The sequence below is a fragment of the Pseudorca crassidens genome, chromosome 4, assembly GCF_039906515.1.
Source record: "Pseudorca crassidens isolate mPseCra1 chromosome 4, mPseCra1.hap1, whole genome shotgun sequence".
Taxonomy (NCBI): domain Eukaryota; kingdom Metazoa; phylum Chordata; class Mammalia; order Artiodactyla; family Delphinidae; genus Pseudorca; species Pseudorca crassidens.
The window spans coordinates 116,283,227-116,300,323 of record NC_090299.1 but is presented as its reverse complement, the minus strand read 5'-3'; the positions used below and the strand labels follow the sequence as shown (position 1 = coordinate 116,300,323).

The window sequence follows — 17,097 nt, the reverse complement described above, 5'->3', positions numbered from 1 at the left end:
CTTCAAATATTTTCTCGGGTCCCTTCTCTCTCTCTTCTCCTTCTGGAACTCCTATAATGCGAATGTTGTTGCATTCAATGTTTTCCCAGAGGTCTCTTAGGCTGTCTTCATTTGTTTTCATTCATTTTTCTTTATTCTGTCCCACAGCAGTGAATTCCACCATTTTGTCTTCCCGGTCACTTATCCATTCTTCTGCCTCAGTTATTCTGCTATTGATTCCTTCTAGTGTAGTTTTCATTTCAGTTATTGTATTGTTAATCTCTGTTTGTTTGTTCTTTAATTCTTCTAGGTCTTTGTTAAACATTTCTTGCATCTTCTCCATCTTTGCCTTCATTGTTTTTCCGAGGTCCTGGATCATCTTCAGTATCATTATTCTGAATTCTTTTTCTGGAAGATTGCCTATCTCCACTTCATTTAGTTGTTTTTCTGGGGTTTTATCTTGTTCCTTCATCTGGTATATGGCCCTCTGCCTTTTCATCTTGTCTATCTTTCTGCAGGCTGCAGGATTGTAGTTCTTCTTGCTTCTGCTGTCTTCCCTCTGGTGGATGAGGCTATCTAAGAGGCTTGTGCAAGTTTCCTGATGGGAGCGACTGGTGGTGAGTAGAGCTGACTGTTGCTCTGGTGGGTAGAGCTCAGTAAAACTTTAATCCACTTGACTGCTGATGGGTGGGGCTGTGTTCCCTCCCTGTTTGTTGTTTGGCTTGAGGCAACCTAACACTGGAGCCTACGTGGGCCCTTTGGTAGGGCTAATTTCTGTCTCTGGGAGGGCTCAAGCCAAGGAGTACTTCCCAGAACTTCTGCTGTCAGTGTCTTTGTCCCCACGGTTAACCACAGCCACCACCCGCCTCTGCAGGATACCTTCCAACACTAGCAGGTAGGTCTGGTTCAGTTTCCCCTGGGGTCACTGCTCCTTCCCCTGGGTCCCAATACACAAACTACTTTGTGTGTGCCCTCCAAGAGTGTAGTCTCTGTTTCCCCCAGTCCTGTCTAAGTCCTGCAATCAAATCCCACTCCCATTAGCCTTCAAAGTCTGATTCTCTAGGAATTCCTCCTCCCATTGCTGGACCCCCAGGTTGGGAACCTGACGTGGGGCTCAGAACCTTCACTCCAGTGGGTGGACTACTGTGGTATAAGTGGTCTCCAGTCTGTGAGTCACTCACCCAGCAATTATGGGATTTGATTTTACTATGATTGTGCCCCTCCTACCATCTCACTGTGGCTTGTCCTTTGTCTTTGGATGTGGGGTATCTTTTTGGTGAGTTCCAGTGTCTTCCTTTCAATGATTGTCCAGCAGCTAGTTGTGATTCTGGTGTTCTCGCAAGAGGGAGTGAGAGCACGTCCTTCTACTCCACCATATTGGTTCCTAATCCTCTTTCTGTTATTCTTATCATCAACATGAAGACTGGGGTTTTCCAATGTGGACAAATCTGTAAGTTGTTATCCATACTTTGCTCAGAATGCATAGCAGCCTTGCTCCATGTGAAACACTTAACCATCGGCAACTTGCAATTCAGAATCAGCAGCTCTCTGGAGGCAGATTCAGACGTGTAAAATAATCATGCAAGGGTTGTTGATTTGTGTTTCTGCCTCAAGCTGCAAGAAATTAGCAATTAGCCACCTTTGGGATACTTCCACAGCTGCATCTTGATTCATGATCAGTCAAAAGCAGAAATCAAGAATTATGATAAAAGGAACCATGCTTAGATACCAGGTTGCCTAAAACCAGCTCAATCCATCCATCAACAAAATGCATTGTTTGCCTACTGTGAACTTGGTCATTCTGGTACCGCCTCTGCCAAAACCCTCCCTGACCACACCAGTCCTCACAGACCTCTCTCCTCTTAGTCCTACATTCGTGGACTTGCTGGTCTGTTAACCCCACCACAATGAACTCTTCTCATGGGACCACGTCCTTCATGAGGGCAGTGTGTAACCTCAGGAAACACCGTATCTTTGGTACTATTTTGTGAGGGGGCATGTCTTGTTTTCATAAGTTCTACCCCTTAATGACCACATAGAATCATGACCAATTCAGTGGAAGTTTGGGGGGAAAATATCCTGCTTAACAAAAGAAGAACTTTCTTACAGGCAGAAAAATCTATCAGTTAGATGGCTGCCCCCAAGAGGGTGAGTATCCTCCAAATGGGTACTGTTCAAGCAAATACTACACAGTCATCTGACAGTGAGGATGTAGACAGAGAATTGAAAAGTTTGGAAGGGCAGTTAGACTGGTTGAGCTCCAATTCCCTTTATATATAGATTCTATAATTCTATGCATTCCAAAGTACACTGAATGCTTACCAGCACAAGGGATAAACAGTAGAGCTGGAGAAACAAGATCTACAAACCTAAATAATTAGTAAATAGGTTCTTGTAAAAAACAGCATTCTTCACTGACATACTAATAAAGCATAAAGTTAACTATTTTATTAGCTATTCACTTAAAAATACTTCAATATAGAGAGTGGGACATTATGGCTGTCATTATTAGTCAGGTTAAGCCACAACACAAGTTGTCCTGGTATATTCACTGGATCAGCTAGCATTTCCAGTCAGGAAGCCCATATTCCAGAGGTAACATCTATAAATGCTTCTTTTGTCCAGAGGGGCAGAGGATTTGTGGAGACTGTGAACCCTGGAATCAGACTGCCTCCATTGGAATCCTGGCTCTTTTATTTACTAGTTATAAAATCTCAGGAATTTAACTTACCTGCACTTCAGTTTCTGAATCTGTAAAAGGGGAATAATACTAGTGGCCGCCTTATAGGCTGCTAAGAGGATTAAATGAATTAATATGGATATCATTTTTAGAGTAGTATATGCCACGTAGTAAATGCTGTATAAGTGTTAAACAAATAAAATCAGTTGACATCAGATATCTTGCTTAATAACATGCTAAATGTCAGAAATGGGTTCTCACTGGTGAAATTAAAGGTATTCAAATTGTGTAGATTGGTTAGCATAACCTAAAGACACGCTCTGTCCTTCTACCCTTGCATGAACAGGATATAAGAGCAAGGCTAGCAGGCATGACGTTCAAGATTTAATCCTTAATTATTCTGGGTCCAGCAATTAAGTCAAAGGGTTCTGGTTTCCTGATGCCAACTGTAAAGGAAACAGAATTCTGCCTTGAAATATTATCATTTTGCCTTGATTAGACATTTACTGTATGAAGGTAATTAGAACAGTAAAAACATAAAGAACTGGAATTCATGGAGCTTCCAACAGATTATATGAACATTTGTTTGCCTACCTGCTAATGAATATTTGTGTAATAATTATATTTATATGAGAGAATTTGTTCTGAGACTTGCTTTTATTATAGCCCAGTGGAGAGGTTGTGGGGGAGAAGCTAACTCTCCATATCAAATAAAACTTTGTAGGATTACCTACAAACATGGTCTATCCTAAGAAGTGCATATGGTCAAACTAAATTAGGTTCACGTCACAAGAAAAGGATAATAGACTAGGGTATATGAAGGTGCAGTGGTTCAGTATGATCCACTGAACCCAGTAATTCAGAAGGATCTGAGACACTAGCAGAGAGGGCGAAACTTGAGCCTCTGTAAATGGATGAAACATAGGTAATATTAGTAATAAAGATAGGAAGGAAAGTGTGAGAGTGACTGAGATTCTGAGTTAATGAGGAGTAGGAAAAAAAAGGTTGTATCGATAAAAGGGGTAATGTCAAAATATGGAGAGATTACAGGTTAGGCAAGTGGTTTTTGGCTGGGTGGTCAATACACAGCTTCCTAATATGGCTTCTCTCAGTGCTTTACAGAAATGCTCTCCTGCACATCATCAATGATCTCCTAGATCCCAAAGTGTTATCTCAGTTCTTCCCTTTGTCCACCTTTCTGCAGTGTTTGACCTGTGACGTACCTTCCCTTCTGGAAGATGACAAGCACAAAGTTGGAAATGCTGGCCTTGGGCCCTTGAGAGAGTTGGGGCTGGAGATCCAGATTTGCAAAAGTGGAAGTGTTGATGCTGTGGCAAGGGGTAAGGGGCCACTGTGCTGGGGTGCCCAGATGCCAAGAACTATGACGGAACCTTGTAGGGTGATGGCATTGAGAGGGCAGGGAGAGAGATGGGCAGGGAAGCAGCAATCAGAAAACAGGAAGGGAATCAGGAAGCTCAGAGAGAGAAGCCAAAGGATGATGTGGGTGCTCAGTGATGCATTCCTGTTGTGGGTGGCTCTGGGAGTTGCTAGGGCTGAGGGTGTGTCTCCATATTTGCAGAGAGGATAGGGAGGACAGTGAATACATCAGAACTGCCTACCAGTTTATTAACTCCATGGATGCATCCACCTAGAAAATATCGATGATTCAGTGAGATAATGATTTTCCTTTTTATCTCTTCCTGTAGTTCCTCTTCCCTGCTTCATCGGTAAATTAAATCACAAAATGAGGGAACCTATGTGTCTCTTCTTGGCAAAGCATAGGCCCTGTTGCCATGGGACTCCCTGCAGTTTTCCACTATGAGAATTATTATAAAGATATGTGCACAAGAAGAACAGGTGAAAGGACTCATCAAAATGAATGTGTAATTACATTTTTTACAACCCTGTCTTCTAATCAATGGGGAATGTTTGCATTTAAAGCATTTGGAATTAAAAGTAATTGGTTTAATCTATGCTGTGTTTCTTTCTGCAGGCTCTGGACACCCCATATCAATAAACTTCCTTCAATTTTTTTAATAGAATATAAAGGACAATACTCTAATGAACGGAGTCGTTCATCCATCCAACAGATATTTACCGAAAGCCTCTCATGTGCTGGCGAGTGTCCCAGGCACTAGAGATACAGAAATGAATAGTAAAAAATGCTCCTGCCCTCAGGGAGCTTGCATTCTGGAAAGGTCACACAGACAACAAATTTTAATTTATTTTGTCAGATTTTTTAAAAATTATTAATTAACTTATTTATTTTGGCTGCATTGGGTCTTTGTTTCTGTACGAGGGCTTTCTCTAGTTGCAGTGAGCGGGGGCCACTCTTCATCGCGGTGCGCAGGCCTCTCACTATCGCGGCCTCTCGTGTTGCGGAGCACAGGCTCCAGACGCGCAGGCTCAGTAGTTGTGGCTCACGGGCCTAGTTGCTCCGCGGCATGTGGGATCTTCCTAGACCAGGGCTTGAACCCGTGTCCCCTGCATTAGCAGGAGGACTCTCAACCACTGAGCCACCAGGGAAGCCCTTGTCAGCTGTTTTGCTTAAATAAGTTTTTAAATCTGTCTGCTTCACTTTTCTTATCTACTAAAAAAAAAAATTAGAACACAGTTAAATACTCAACAAATGTGTTAAATTCAGGGGATGATGTATGCAGAAAACTAGAAAGCAACATACCTAATTAATTCAGAAATCATCATGGGTTGGACCTCCTTGGAGGTCAATTGGCCTGTGACTTTTACAGTGCTGCTTGCTCTTGGAGGAGGGACAATCATGTTTGATGGATAAACTCCTCTCTGTTTCTGGTGCCACTGCTGGGTATTCATTGGCATTACAAATCCCACCTCCAGGAGCCTCACCCATTGGGAGCTTATTTGGTTTACTTGGTTTATACTCAGCATAAAGTGTCTGAGTGAACTTTTAAACTCTTGACTGTGCCCTATATAATGCTTATGAAAAGTTAAAATTCCTTTTTAACATTAGTAAAAAGCTTTTGTTATCATTATATTTAGTTCTCTCTGTTAGAACAAAATAAATGGAGCTTTTCTGCCACCTTGCTCTGCAAAGCTAACCAGGTCCTGGTTAACTTACGACCACTGGAATGTGCATGCTTAGCTGAGGTCCTCAAGATCTATAGAACAATAAGAGGGAGGTCATCATTACATTGTTCTGTTATGAGCTTAGTAAGGGGTAGGAGAGGTAGATATCAGGCCTGCTTTTGGCAGAATGATCACTTAGGGGCAGCAATGTCTGGGAAAACATTTACATGATTCTTTCCAGTCTCTGTGAATAACATTCACATAAGCTCTAATGAATATGTTGGTTTCCATAGCGAAATTAAGTCCAAACAAATGATAAGGTGAAGCTTGAATAAGATGTGCAGAAGACAGTGTAACATTGTAGTCACATGGCCAGTGGAAAATCAGCATCAACATTAGTATCATTGGCCCACATCTTCCTGTGGGAAGAAAATATGGGAAGCATATATATCCAAAAGGTATATATTTGAAAAACATAAAAACACTAATTAGAAAAGATACATGTACCCCAATATTCATAGCAGTATTATTTACAATTGATAAAATATGGTAGCAACCTAAGTGTCCATCAACAGATAAATGGATAAAGAAGATGTGGTACATATATACACAATGGAATATTAGCCATAAAAAAAGAATGAAATTTTGCCATTTGCAGCCATATGGATGGGCTTAGAGGGCATTATGCTAAATGAAATAAGTCAGAGAGAGAAAGACAAATACTGTATGATATCACTTATATGTGGAATTTAAAAAATACAACTAACTAGTGAATAAAACAGAAAAGAAGCAGACTCACAGATATAGAGAACAAACTAGTGGTTACCAGTGGGGAGAGGGAATAGGGGAGGGCAAATATAGGGGTGGGGGGTTAAGAAGTATAAACTATTAGGTATAAAATAAGCTACAAACATATATTGTTCAACACGGGGAATATAGCCAATATTTTATAATAACTGTAAATGGAGTATAACCTTTAAAAATTATTAATTACTATAATGTACACCTGTAACTTATATAATATTGTAAATCAACTATACTTCAATAAAAATAATAGAAAAATAAAATATGGAAAGCAGCCCACTATTCAGGACTTTTTTTTTATGAGTCTAGTGTAAGGAATCTGTGGCCTGGTGGTTTACTATAAAATTAAAAAAAAATTTTTTTTTGTAATATTAACAGATTTTTAATACTGTAAAGTTGAAAAAAATTTACAGTGTAAGGAAGAAAATGAAAGCCATGTAAATTAAAGTTCCACCACCCTGAGATAACTACCATTAACATTTTATACCTACATAACACATAGCTTAAATTTTTACTTAAATGATATATGAAACATGCTGTTTTTGAATGTGACATCTTAAATCTTTTATTTTTTATGTCCTCTCTCCACCTTGTCATTTTTAACTGCCAAGTGTGCATCTCCCCATACCTTTCCCAGGGCATATAATCATATATAAACACACATTATAGGGAAATTTTTAAGTCATTGTTTTACAAAAGTAGAATTCATTATATATACATCTCTCCCTATTGCTTTTGTAAGTCAACAATAAGTTGTAGAAGTTCCTTCAGGTTCATTGGTATGGATTGAAATCATTCTTTAAAAAAGCTGCATACTTTTTCATGTCATAGATAAGCCACAGTATATTCATTCATTCTCCCACTGATGAATATTCCTTTTGTTTACAGGTTTTGCCCCTATAAAAAAGGCTGCAATCCATTTTTCTTGTTCATATATCTTTACATTTGGTGCTTTTCTGTCCAGGGAAAGATTCCCAGAGGTGAGATTGGCTGTGCCACTAAGAATTTGGATGGAAAGGTAACTCAGCAAAATGGAATTTGCTTTCTGGAAGAGGGGTACGATGGATAAAACTAGAGACAAAAAAGGTCAAGCAAATATTAGATGGTCGCTGTCATGCTCTGAACATCAGATGTGCTCTAAAAATGCATTAAAGGAATGAATGAGTGAAGGAATAATTACAGAATTCCTTCTGTCCCCTTATTGTTGTAAATCCTTAGTGAAGTGATAAGAACAGATTGCTCTTGTTCTTCTTTTGTATAAACCCCATTCCATTTGCCTCTGCAATTTAGTGATCTGGGGACGACCAGCCCGTTAATTCATGGCTATTTCTTGTTACACTTTATGTACCTAAGATTTATTCATGTTGTGATAACCTACCTGAATTCCTCAGGAGGCCAAGATGTCCAAGTCCCCCCAGACACTGCATCCTCAAGGCATTAGCATTCTCTCAGTCACTTCTACTCAAGACACCTGTCATACCGTGTTAGTGCTGTTTAGTGATACATTTTCCCAAAGGTTCTTTTCCTTTTACTTCTCTCATGTTCTAGTCCAGTTTTGATTGTAAATTTTCCAGACAGCTACCAGATGTCAGCACATTGAAGGCTTTAGTTATCTGATGGCCACTTTCCACATTTTCACTTCAAATATTTGCATTTTTATATCAATACATAAATCTCTCCCTGGGTATTTATATACCAAATCCAGATTTGGATTAATTAATTTGTATGTATTACTCATAAAATGAAAGGACATGCTAGTTCTAGAATGAAACACTTACATTTAGATTATTACAGTTGAGAAAGTCAAGGCTCATTATTTCACTCACTTGCTAATTTTTAATGGCCCCTTGGTGTGCAAACTAGAAAACTTGAACAACTTAATCACCCATGAATTAGTTGACACAAAAAGCAGCAGAATTTCATTTCAAAAATACATCAATATTAGGATACATTGTCCATAATATTTTAAAATATTCATGAATGACATTTTTTAACTGTGACCAAAAAAAAGAAAGAAAAAGACAGAGGAGTGAGACATTGAGATCACCTTCCTCCCCCAAAGTACATCAAAAATACATCCACATGTGGAACAACTCCTACAGAACACCGACTGAACACTGGCAGAAGACCTCAGACTTCCCAAAAGGCAAGAAACTCCTTACGTCTGCGGCCATGTGGCTGACAGTGTCTTGGTGCTCCGGCCAGGTGTCAGGCCTGAACTTCTGAGGTGGGAGAGCCAAATTCAGGACATTAAGCCACCAGAGCCAACCTGGCCCTATGTAATATCAATTGGCGAGAGGTCTCCCAGAGATCTCCGTCTCAATGCTAAGACCCAGCTCCACTCAATGAGCAGCAAGTTCCCATGCTGGACACCCCATGCCAAACAACTAGCAAAACAGGAACACGTCCTCACCCATTAGCAGAGTGGCTGCCTAAAATCATAAGGTCACAGACATCCCAAAATACACCACCGGACATGGTCCTGTCCACCAGAAAGACAAGATCCAGCCTCATCCACCAGAACACAGGCACCAGTCCCCTCCACCAGAAAGCCTACACAACCCATTGAACCAACCTTACCCACTAGGGTCAGACACCAAAAACAATGGGAACTACGAACCTGCAGCTGGCAAAAAGGAGACCCCCAAACACAGTAAGTTAAGCAAAATGAGAAGACAGGTGTCTGAGTGCCAGTGGAAGCTGAAGGGGCTGGAGGTGGCCAAGGGCGTGGGCAGCAGGGCCGAGCTGTAACGGTTGTAGGCTGAGGCACAGCAGCTGTGCAAGGAGGAGCGGAGCTGGGAGCAGAAGCTAGAGGAGATGTGCAAGAAGGAGAAGAGCATGCCCTGGAACGTGGACCCGCTCAGCAAGGACGGCTTCAGCAAGAGCATAGTCAATACCAAGCCTGAGCAAGCGGAGGTGGAGTTGGAGGAGGTGAGGGAGCAGAAACACAAAGCCTTCATGGAAAAGTATGAGAAACAGATCAAGCACTTCAGCATGCTCTGCTGCTGGGATGACAGCCAGAAGTACCTGTTGGACAACGTCCACCTGGTGTGCGAGGAGACCACCAACTTACCTGGTTATTTTGTGCTTTGACCTAAAGGTGGAGGAGAAATGTGCACTGATGGAGCAGGTGACCCACCAGACCATTGTCATGCAGTTCATCCTGGAGCTGGCCAAGAGCCTGAAGGTGGACCCTCGTGCCTGCTTCTGGCAATTCTTCACCAAGATCAAGACTGCCAACCGTCAGTACATGGAAGGCTTCAATGACAAGCTGGAGGCCTTCAAAGACTACGTGCAGGGCCGGGCCAAGCTGCGCATCAAGAAGGTCATGAAGGAAAAAAAAAGGTCATGAAGGAGTACGAGGAGGAAGAGTGCAAGCAGCAGCTTGGCTGAGCAGCCTGGACCCCATCAAGGTATACGAGTCCCTCCCTGAGGAACTCCAGAAATGCTTTGAGGTGAATGATGTGCAGATTCTACAAGATGCCATCAGCAAGATGGACCCCACCGACATGAAGTACCACAGGCATCACTGCATCAACTCCAGCCTCTGGATCCCCAACTCCAAGTCCAACGAGGCCAAGGAGGAGGAGGAGATGAGTCCCGGGGACCCTTTGCTGGAAGCCTCCAAGCCGGGTGATGAGAAAGATGTCAGCACATGGCCCACCTCAGCTGCTTCCTGACTGCCTGCAGGTCCCTGTGTGCCCGTTTTCAGAAAACAGAAATAGACACCATCTCCCTAGCTCCTGGCTTCCTCCACTTTTGCTGCTCCCCCACCTAGCCTGTAGGGGCCTGCCCAACTGCTCCACTGCTGCCATACCCCCAGTGCTCATCCAAGTCTTTGCTTTGAGTCAATGGACTTCACTGCCTGCAGCTCCCCCACTTCAGCATTATGCAAAAGGCTCGGGGATCCAGGGAGGGGTAGATGTTGCCAGCCTGGTCCACGGGGTAGGGATGGGGTCCCCAGCAGAGGGGCCTGCTCCAGTCACCGTGGGCTATGTTTTCACTGTTCATCCACACTGAGTATTCTATATAGTAAACAGCAATTATCTTCCAATATACAACAGATGAAGGAGCAAAGTAAAAACTCACCAGACCAAACAAATGAAGAGGAAATAGGCAGTCTACCTGAAAAAGAACTCAGAGTACTGTTATTAAAGATATGCAAAATTATGGAAATAGAATGAAGAAAATACAAGAAACATTTAACAAGGACATGAAGAACTAAAGAGCAAACAAGGAAGAACAACAGAAAAAATGAAATTAAAAATTCTCTAGAAGGAATCATGAGAAGAATAACTGAAGCAGGAGAACGATAAGTGACCTGAAGATAAAATAGTGGAAATAATTACCACAGAGCAGAATAAAGAAAAAAGAAGAGAATTGAGGACAGTCTCAAAGACCTCTGGGACAACATTAAACACACCAACATTTGAATTATAAGGGGCCCAGAATAAGAAGAGAAAAAGAAAGGGACTGAGAAAATATTTGAAGAGATTATAGTTGAAACTTTCTCTAATATGGGAAAGGAAATAAGTCCAGGAAGTGCAGAGAGTCCCATACAGGATAAATCCAAGGAGAAACACACCAAGACACATATTAATCAAACTATCAAAAATTAAATTCAAAGAAAAAAATTAAAAGCAGCAAGGGAAAAACAACAAATACAAGGGAACCCAATAAGGTTAACAGCTGATCTTTCAGCAGAAACTCTGCAAGCCAGAAGGGAGTGGCAGGACGTATTTAAAGTGATGAAAGGGAAGCACCTACAACTAAAGTTACTCTACCCAGCAAGGATCTCATTCAGATTAGAGGGAGAAATTAAAACCTTTACAGACAAGCAAAAGCTAAGTGAATTCAACACCACAAAACCAGCTTTACAACAACTGTAAAGGAACTTCTCTAGGCAGGAAACACAAGAGAAGGAAAACACCTACAATAACAAACCCAACACAATTTTAAAAATGGTAATAGGAACATACATATCGATAATTACCTTAAATGTAAATGTGTTAAATGCTCCAACCAAAAGACATAGACTGGCTGAATGGATACAAAAACAAGACCCATATATATGCTGCATATAAGAGACTCAGTTCAGACCCAGGGACACATACTAACTGAAAGTGAGGGAACAGAAAAAGATATTCCATGCAACTGGAAATCAAAAGAAAGCTGGAGTAGCAATTCTCATAACAGACTAAATAAACTTAAAAATAGAGACACTTACAAGAGACGAGGAAGGACACTACATAATCAAGGGATCGATCCAAGAAAAAGATATAACAATTGTAAATATTTATGCACCCAACATAGGAGCACCTCAATACATAGCAAATGCTAACAGGCATAAAAGGGGAAATCGACAGTAACACAATCATAGGGGACTTTAACACCCCACTTTAACCAATGGACAGATCATCCAAAATGAAAATAAATAAGGAAACACAAGCTTTAAATGATATATTAAACAAAATGGACTTAATATTTATAGGACATTCCATCCAAAAACAACAGAATACACATTTTTCTCAAGTGCTCATGGAACATTCTCCAGGATAGATCGTATCTTGGGTCACAAATCAAGCCTTGGTAAATTTAAGAAAAATAAAATCGTATCAAGTATCTTTTCCGACCACAGTGCTATGAGACTAGATATGAATTACAGGAAAAAATCTGTAAAAAATATAAACACATGGAGGTTCGACAATACACTACATAATAACCAAGGGATCACTGAAGAAATCAAAGAGGAAATCAAAAAATACCTAGAAACAAATGACAATGAAAACATGATGAATTAAAACTTATGGGATGCAGCAAAAGCAGTTTTAAGAGGGAAATTTATAGCAATACAATCTTACATCATGAAACAAGAAACATCTCAAATAAACAGTCTAAGCTTACACCTAAAGCAATTAGATAAAGACGAACAAAAAATACCCCAAAGTTAGGAGAAGAAAAGAAATCATAAAGCTCAGATCAGAAATAAATGAAAAAGAAATGAAGGAAACAATACCAAAGATCAATAAAACTAAAAGCTAGTTCTTTGAGAAGATAAACAAAATTGATAAACCATTAATTAACCAGACTCATCAAGAAAAGAGAGAGAAAATTCAAATCAATAGAATTGGAAATGAAAAAGAAGCAACAACTTACACCGCAGAATTACAAAGGATCATGAGAAATTACTACAAGGAACAACATGCCAATGAAATGGACAATCTGGAAGAAATGGACAAATTCTTAGAAATGCAAACCTTTCACGACTGAACCAGGAAGAAACAGAAAATATAAACATACCAATCACAAGCACTGAAACTGGGACTGTAATTAAAAACCTTCCAACAAACAAAAGCCCAGGACCAAATGGCTTCATAGGCGAATTCTATCAAACATTTAGAGAAGAGCTAACACCTATCCTTCTCAAACTCCTCCAAAATATAGCAGAGGGAGGAACATTCCCAAACTCATTCTATGAGGCCACCATCTCCCTGATACCAAAACCAGACAAAGATGTCACAAAGAAAGAAAACTACAGGCCAATATCACTGATGAACATAGATGCAAAAGTCCTCAGCAAAATACTAGCAAACAGAATCCAGCAACACATTAAAAGGATCATACACCATGATCAATTGGGGGTTTTTCCCCAGGAATGCAAGGAATCTTAAATACATGCAAATCAATCAATGTGATACACCATATTAACAAACTGAAGGATAAAAACCATATGATTATCTCAATAGATGCAGAGAAAGCTTTCGACAAAATTCAACACCCATTTATGATAAAAACAATTCAGAAAGTAAGTTCAGAGAGAACTTACCTCAACATAATAAAGGCCATATATGACAAACTCACAGCCAACATCATTCTTTTTTATTGTTTTTGTTTGTTTGTTTGTTTGTTGCAGTACGCAGGCCTCTCGCTGTTGTGGCCTCTCCTGTTGCAGAGCACAGGCTCTGGACGTGCAGGCTCAGCGGTCATGGCTCACGGCCCAGCAGCTCTGCGGCATGAAGGATCTTCCCGGACCGGGGCACGAACCCACGTCCCCTGCATCGGCAGGCGGACTCTCAACCACTGTGCCACCAGGGAAACCCAACATCATTCTTAATTGTGAAAAATTGAAAGCCTTTCCACTAAGATCAGGAACAAGACAAGGTTGTCTACTCTCACCACTAGTATTCAACATAGCTTTGGAGGTTTTATCCACAGCGAAATCAGAGAAGAAAAAGAAATAAAAGGAATCCAAATCAGAAAAGAAGAAGTAAAGGTGTCACTGTTTGCAGATGACATGATACTATACATAGGGAATCCTAAAGACTGTATGAGAAAACTACTAGAAGTAATCAATGAATTTGGTAAAGTTGCAGGATACAAAATTAATGCACAGAAATCTCTGGCATTCCTATACCCTAATGATGAAAAATCTGAAAGAGAAATTCAGGAAACACTCCCACTTACCATTGCAACAAAAAGAATAAAATACCTAGGAATAAACCTACCTAAGGAGATAAAAGACCTGTATACAGCAAACTAAAAGATACTGATGAAAGAAATTAAAGATGATACTAACAGATGGAGAGATATATACCATGTTCTTGGATTGGAAGCGTCAACATTGTGAAAATGACTTTCCTACCCAAAGACATGTACAGATCCAATGCAATCCCTCTCAAACTACCACTGGCATTTTTCACAGAACTAGAACGAAAAAATTTCACAATTTGTATGGAAACACAAAAGACCCTGAAGAGCAAAAGCAATGTTGAGAAAGAAAAATGGAGTAGGAGGAATCAAGCTCTCAGACTTCAGACTCTACAATAAAGCTACAGTAATCAACTCAGTATGGTACTGGCACAAAAACAGAAATATAGATCAATGGAATAGGATAGAAAGCCCAGAGATAAACCCACACACATAAGGTCACCTTATTTTTCATAAAGGCGGAAAGAATATACAATGGAGAAAAGACAGCCTTTTCAATAAGTTGTGCTGGGAAAACTGTACTTTAACAAGTAAAACATTGAAGTTAGAACACTCCCTAACACCATAAACAAAAATAAACTCAAAATGGATTAAAGACCTAAATGTAGGGCCAGACACTATCAAACTCAGAGGAAAACCTAGAACACTCTATGACATAAATCACAGGAAGATCCTTTTTGACTCACCTCCTAGAGAAATGAAAATAAAAACAAAAATAAACAAATGGAACCTAATGAAGCTTAAAAGCTTTTGCACTGCAAAGGAAACCATAAACAAGACTAAAAGAAAACCCTCAGAATGGGAGAATATATTTGCAAATGAAGCAACTGACAGAGGACTAATCTCCAAAATATACAAGCAGCTCATGCAGCTCAATATCAAAAATCAAACAACCCAATCCAAAAATGGGCCGAAGAGCTAGATAGAGATTTCTTCAAAGAAGATATACAGATTGCCAACAAACACAGGAAAGGATCCTCAACATCATTAATCATTAGAGAAATGCAAATCAAAACTACAATGAGGTATCACCTCTCACTCGTCAGAATGACCATGATCAAAAAATCTACAAACTATAAATGTGGGAGAGGGTGTGTAGAAAAGGGAACCTTCTTGCACAGTTGGTGGGAATGTAAGTTGATACAGCCACTATACAGTATGGAGGTTCCTTAAAAGTATAAAAATAGAACTAGCGTATGACCCAGCAATCCCACTGCTGAGCATATAGCCTGAGAAAACCAGAATTCAAAAAGAGTCATGTACCAAAATGTTCATTGCAGCTCTATTTACAATAGCCCGGAGATGGAAACAACCTAAGTGTCCATTGACAGATGAATTGATAAAGAAGATGTGGCACATATATACAATAGAATATTACTCAGCCATGAAAAAGAATGAAACTTAGTTTTTTGTAGTGAAGTGGTTGCACCTAGCGTTTGTCATAGTGAAGTAAGTCAGAAAGAGAAAAACAAATACTGTATGTATATACACATATATGGAATCTAAAAAAAAAAGGAACCTAGAGACAGGACAGGAATAAAGACACAGATGTAGAGAATGGACTTGAGGACACGGGGAAGGGGAAGGGGAAGCTGGGACAAAGTGAGGGAGTGGCATGGACATATGTATACTACCAAATATAAAACAGATAGCTAGTGGGAAGCAGCTGCATAGCACAGGGAGATCAGTTCGGTGCTTTGTGTCCACCTAGAGCCGTGGAATAGGAAGGGTGGGGGGAAGGCCCAAGAGGGAGGGGATATGGGGATATATGTATACATATACCTGAATCACTTTGTTATATAGTAATGTAAAGCAATTATATTCCACTAAAGATGTTTAAAAAAATAGTATTTATTGATCAGTGTATTCAATCCAAGTCCTGACAGGAAACAGATGGCACGCTTAGCTAGGATTTTTGAAGGCATTTTTTTATGAAGGTACTATTTACAGAGGAGCGGGCAGGATATAGGGAACCAAGAAGGATGAATCTTGTGGGTGCATCCTGGGAAGAAAGTCATCAGCCCCTGACATAAAGGGGTACAGGAGGCACAGTATTCCTGGGTGACCCAGGGCCAGAGGAGGTTTGTTCAACCTGAGCTGTAGTCAGGGAAGTTCCCTGCAAAGTCATGGGGCAGGAGGGAGACTTCCCCTGAATTCTCACTCCTCCTTACTTCCCGTCTCCTGACAGTGCTTCCCCTTGTCCGGAATACAGGCTTGGGAGCCAAGCTGATGTGGTCTTTACAGGTCAGCAGAGAAATGGGACACAGAAGTACAGAGAAAGAGTTGAGGCCAATGGAAAGTATGTCAGACATTATGTGAAGTAGGTATTATCACAAATTTATAGAGGAGGAAAGTGAGACACAGAGAAGTGAGACACATACAGATAAGCCCCTAAAGGCCAAGCTTTTCCAGCTCAGTCAGCTGCTTCATGTGGCACATAGCCCCTGCTCTTAACCAGACTGTTTTCCTGAGGGTGGCACTTACTGACAAATACAGATTTTATTATTTGATTTTATGTCATAATTCAACAGAACAGACTTCTTATTTTTAGTGCTTATTATCTTAAAAATTTTATTGAGGTATAATTGACATAAAACATTATATTTTTTTCAGGTATACAACACAATGATATAATATCTGTATATATTTCGAAATGATTGCCATAATAAGTCTAGTCAGTATCACCACGGTTACAATTTTTTTCTTGAGATGAGAAATATTAAGGTGTACTCTATTAGCAGCCTTCAAATATGCTACACAAGATTATTATTGTTTTTATATTGTAGGGATCTGTGGTCTTTTATAACATTATGGTTTATTTAATTTTGTTTTTTTAATTGAGGTATATTTGATTTACAATGTTGTGTTGGTTTCAGATATACAGCACAGTGATTCAGTCATATATATATATATATATTCTTTTTCAGATTATTTTCGATTATATGTTGTTACAAGATATTGAATATCACTCCCTGTGCTATATAGTAGGTCCTTGTTGTTTATTTCATATATAGTAGCTCATCCCAAATCCTAATTTGTCTCCCCACCCACCCCACTATTAACTGCTTTGGTAACCTTAAGTCTGTTTTCTATGTCTGTCAGTC

The 17,097-nt window shown here is 40.0% G+C and overlaps 1 pseudogene; it reads left to right on the top strand.

Moving 5' to 3' along the window:
- Window positions 1-9,172: 9,172 nt before the first annotated feature.
- On the top strand, window positions 9,173-10,185 carry LOC137223030 (hsp90 co-chaperone Cdc37 pseudogene; annotated as a pseudogene).
- The last annotated feature ends 6,912 nt before the right edge of the window (window positions 10,186-17,097 follow it).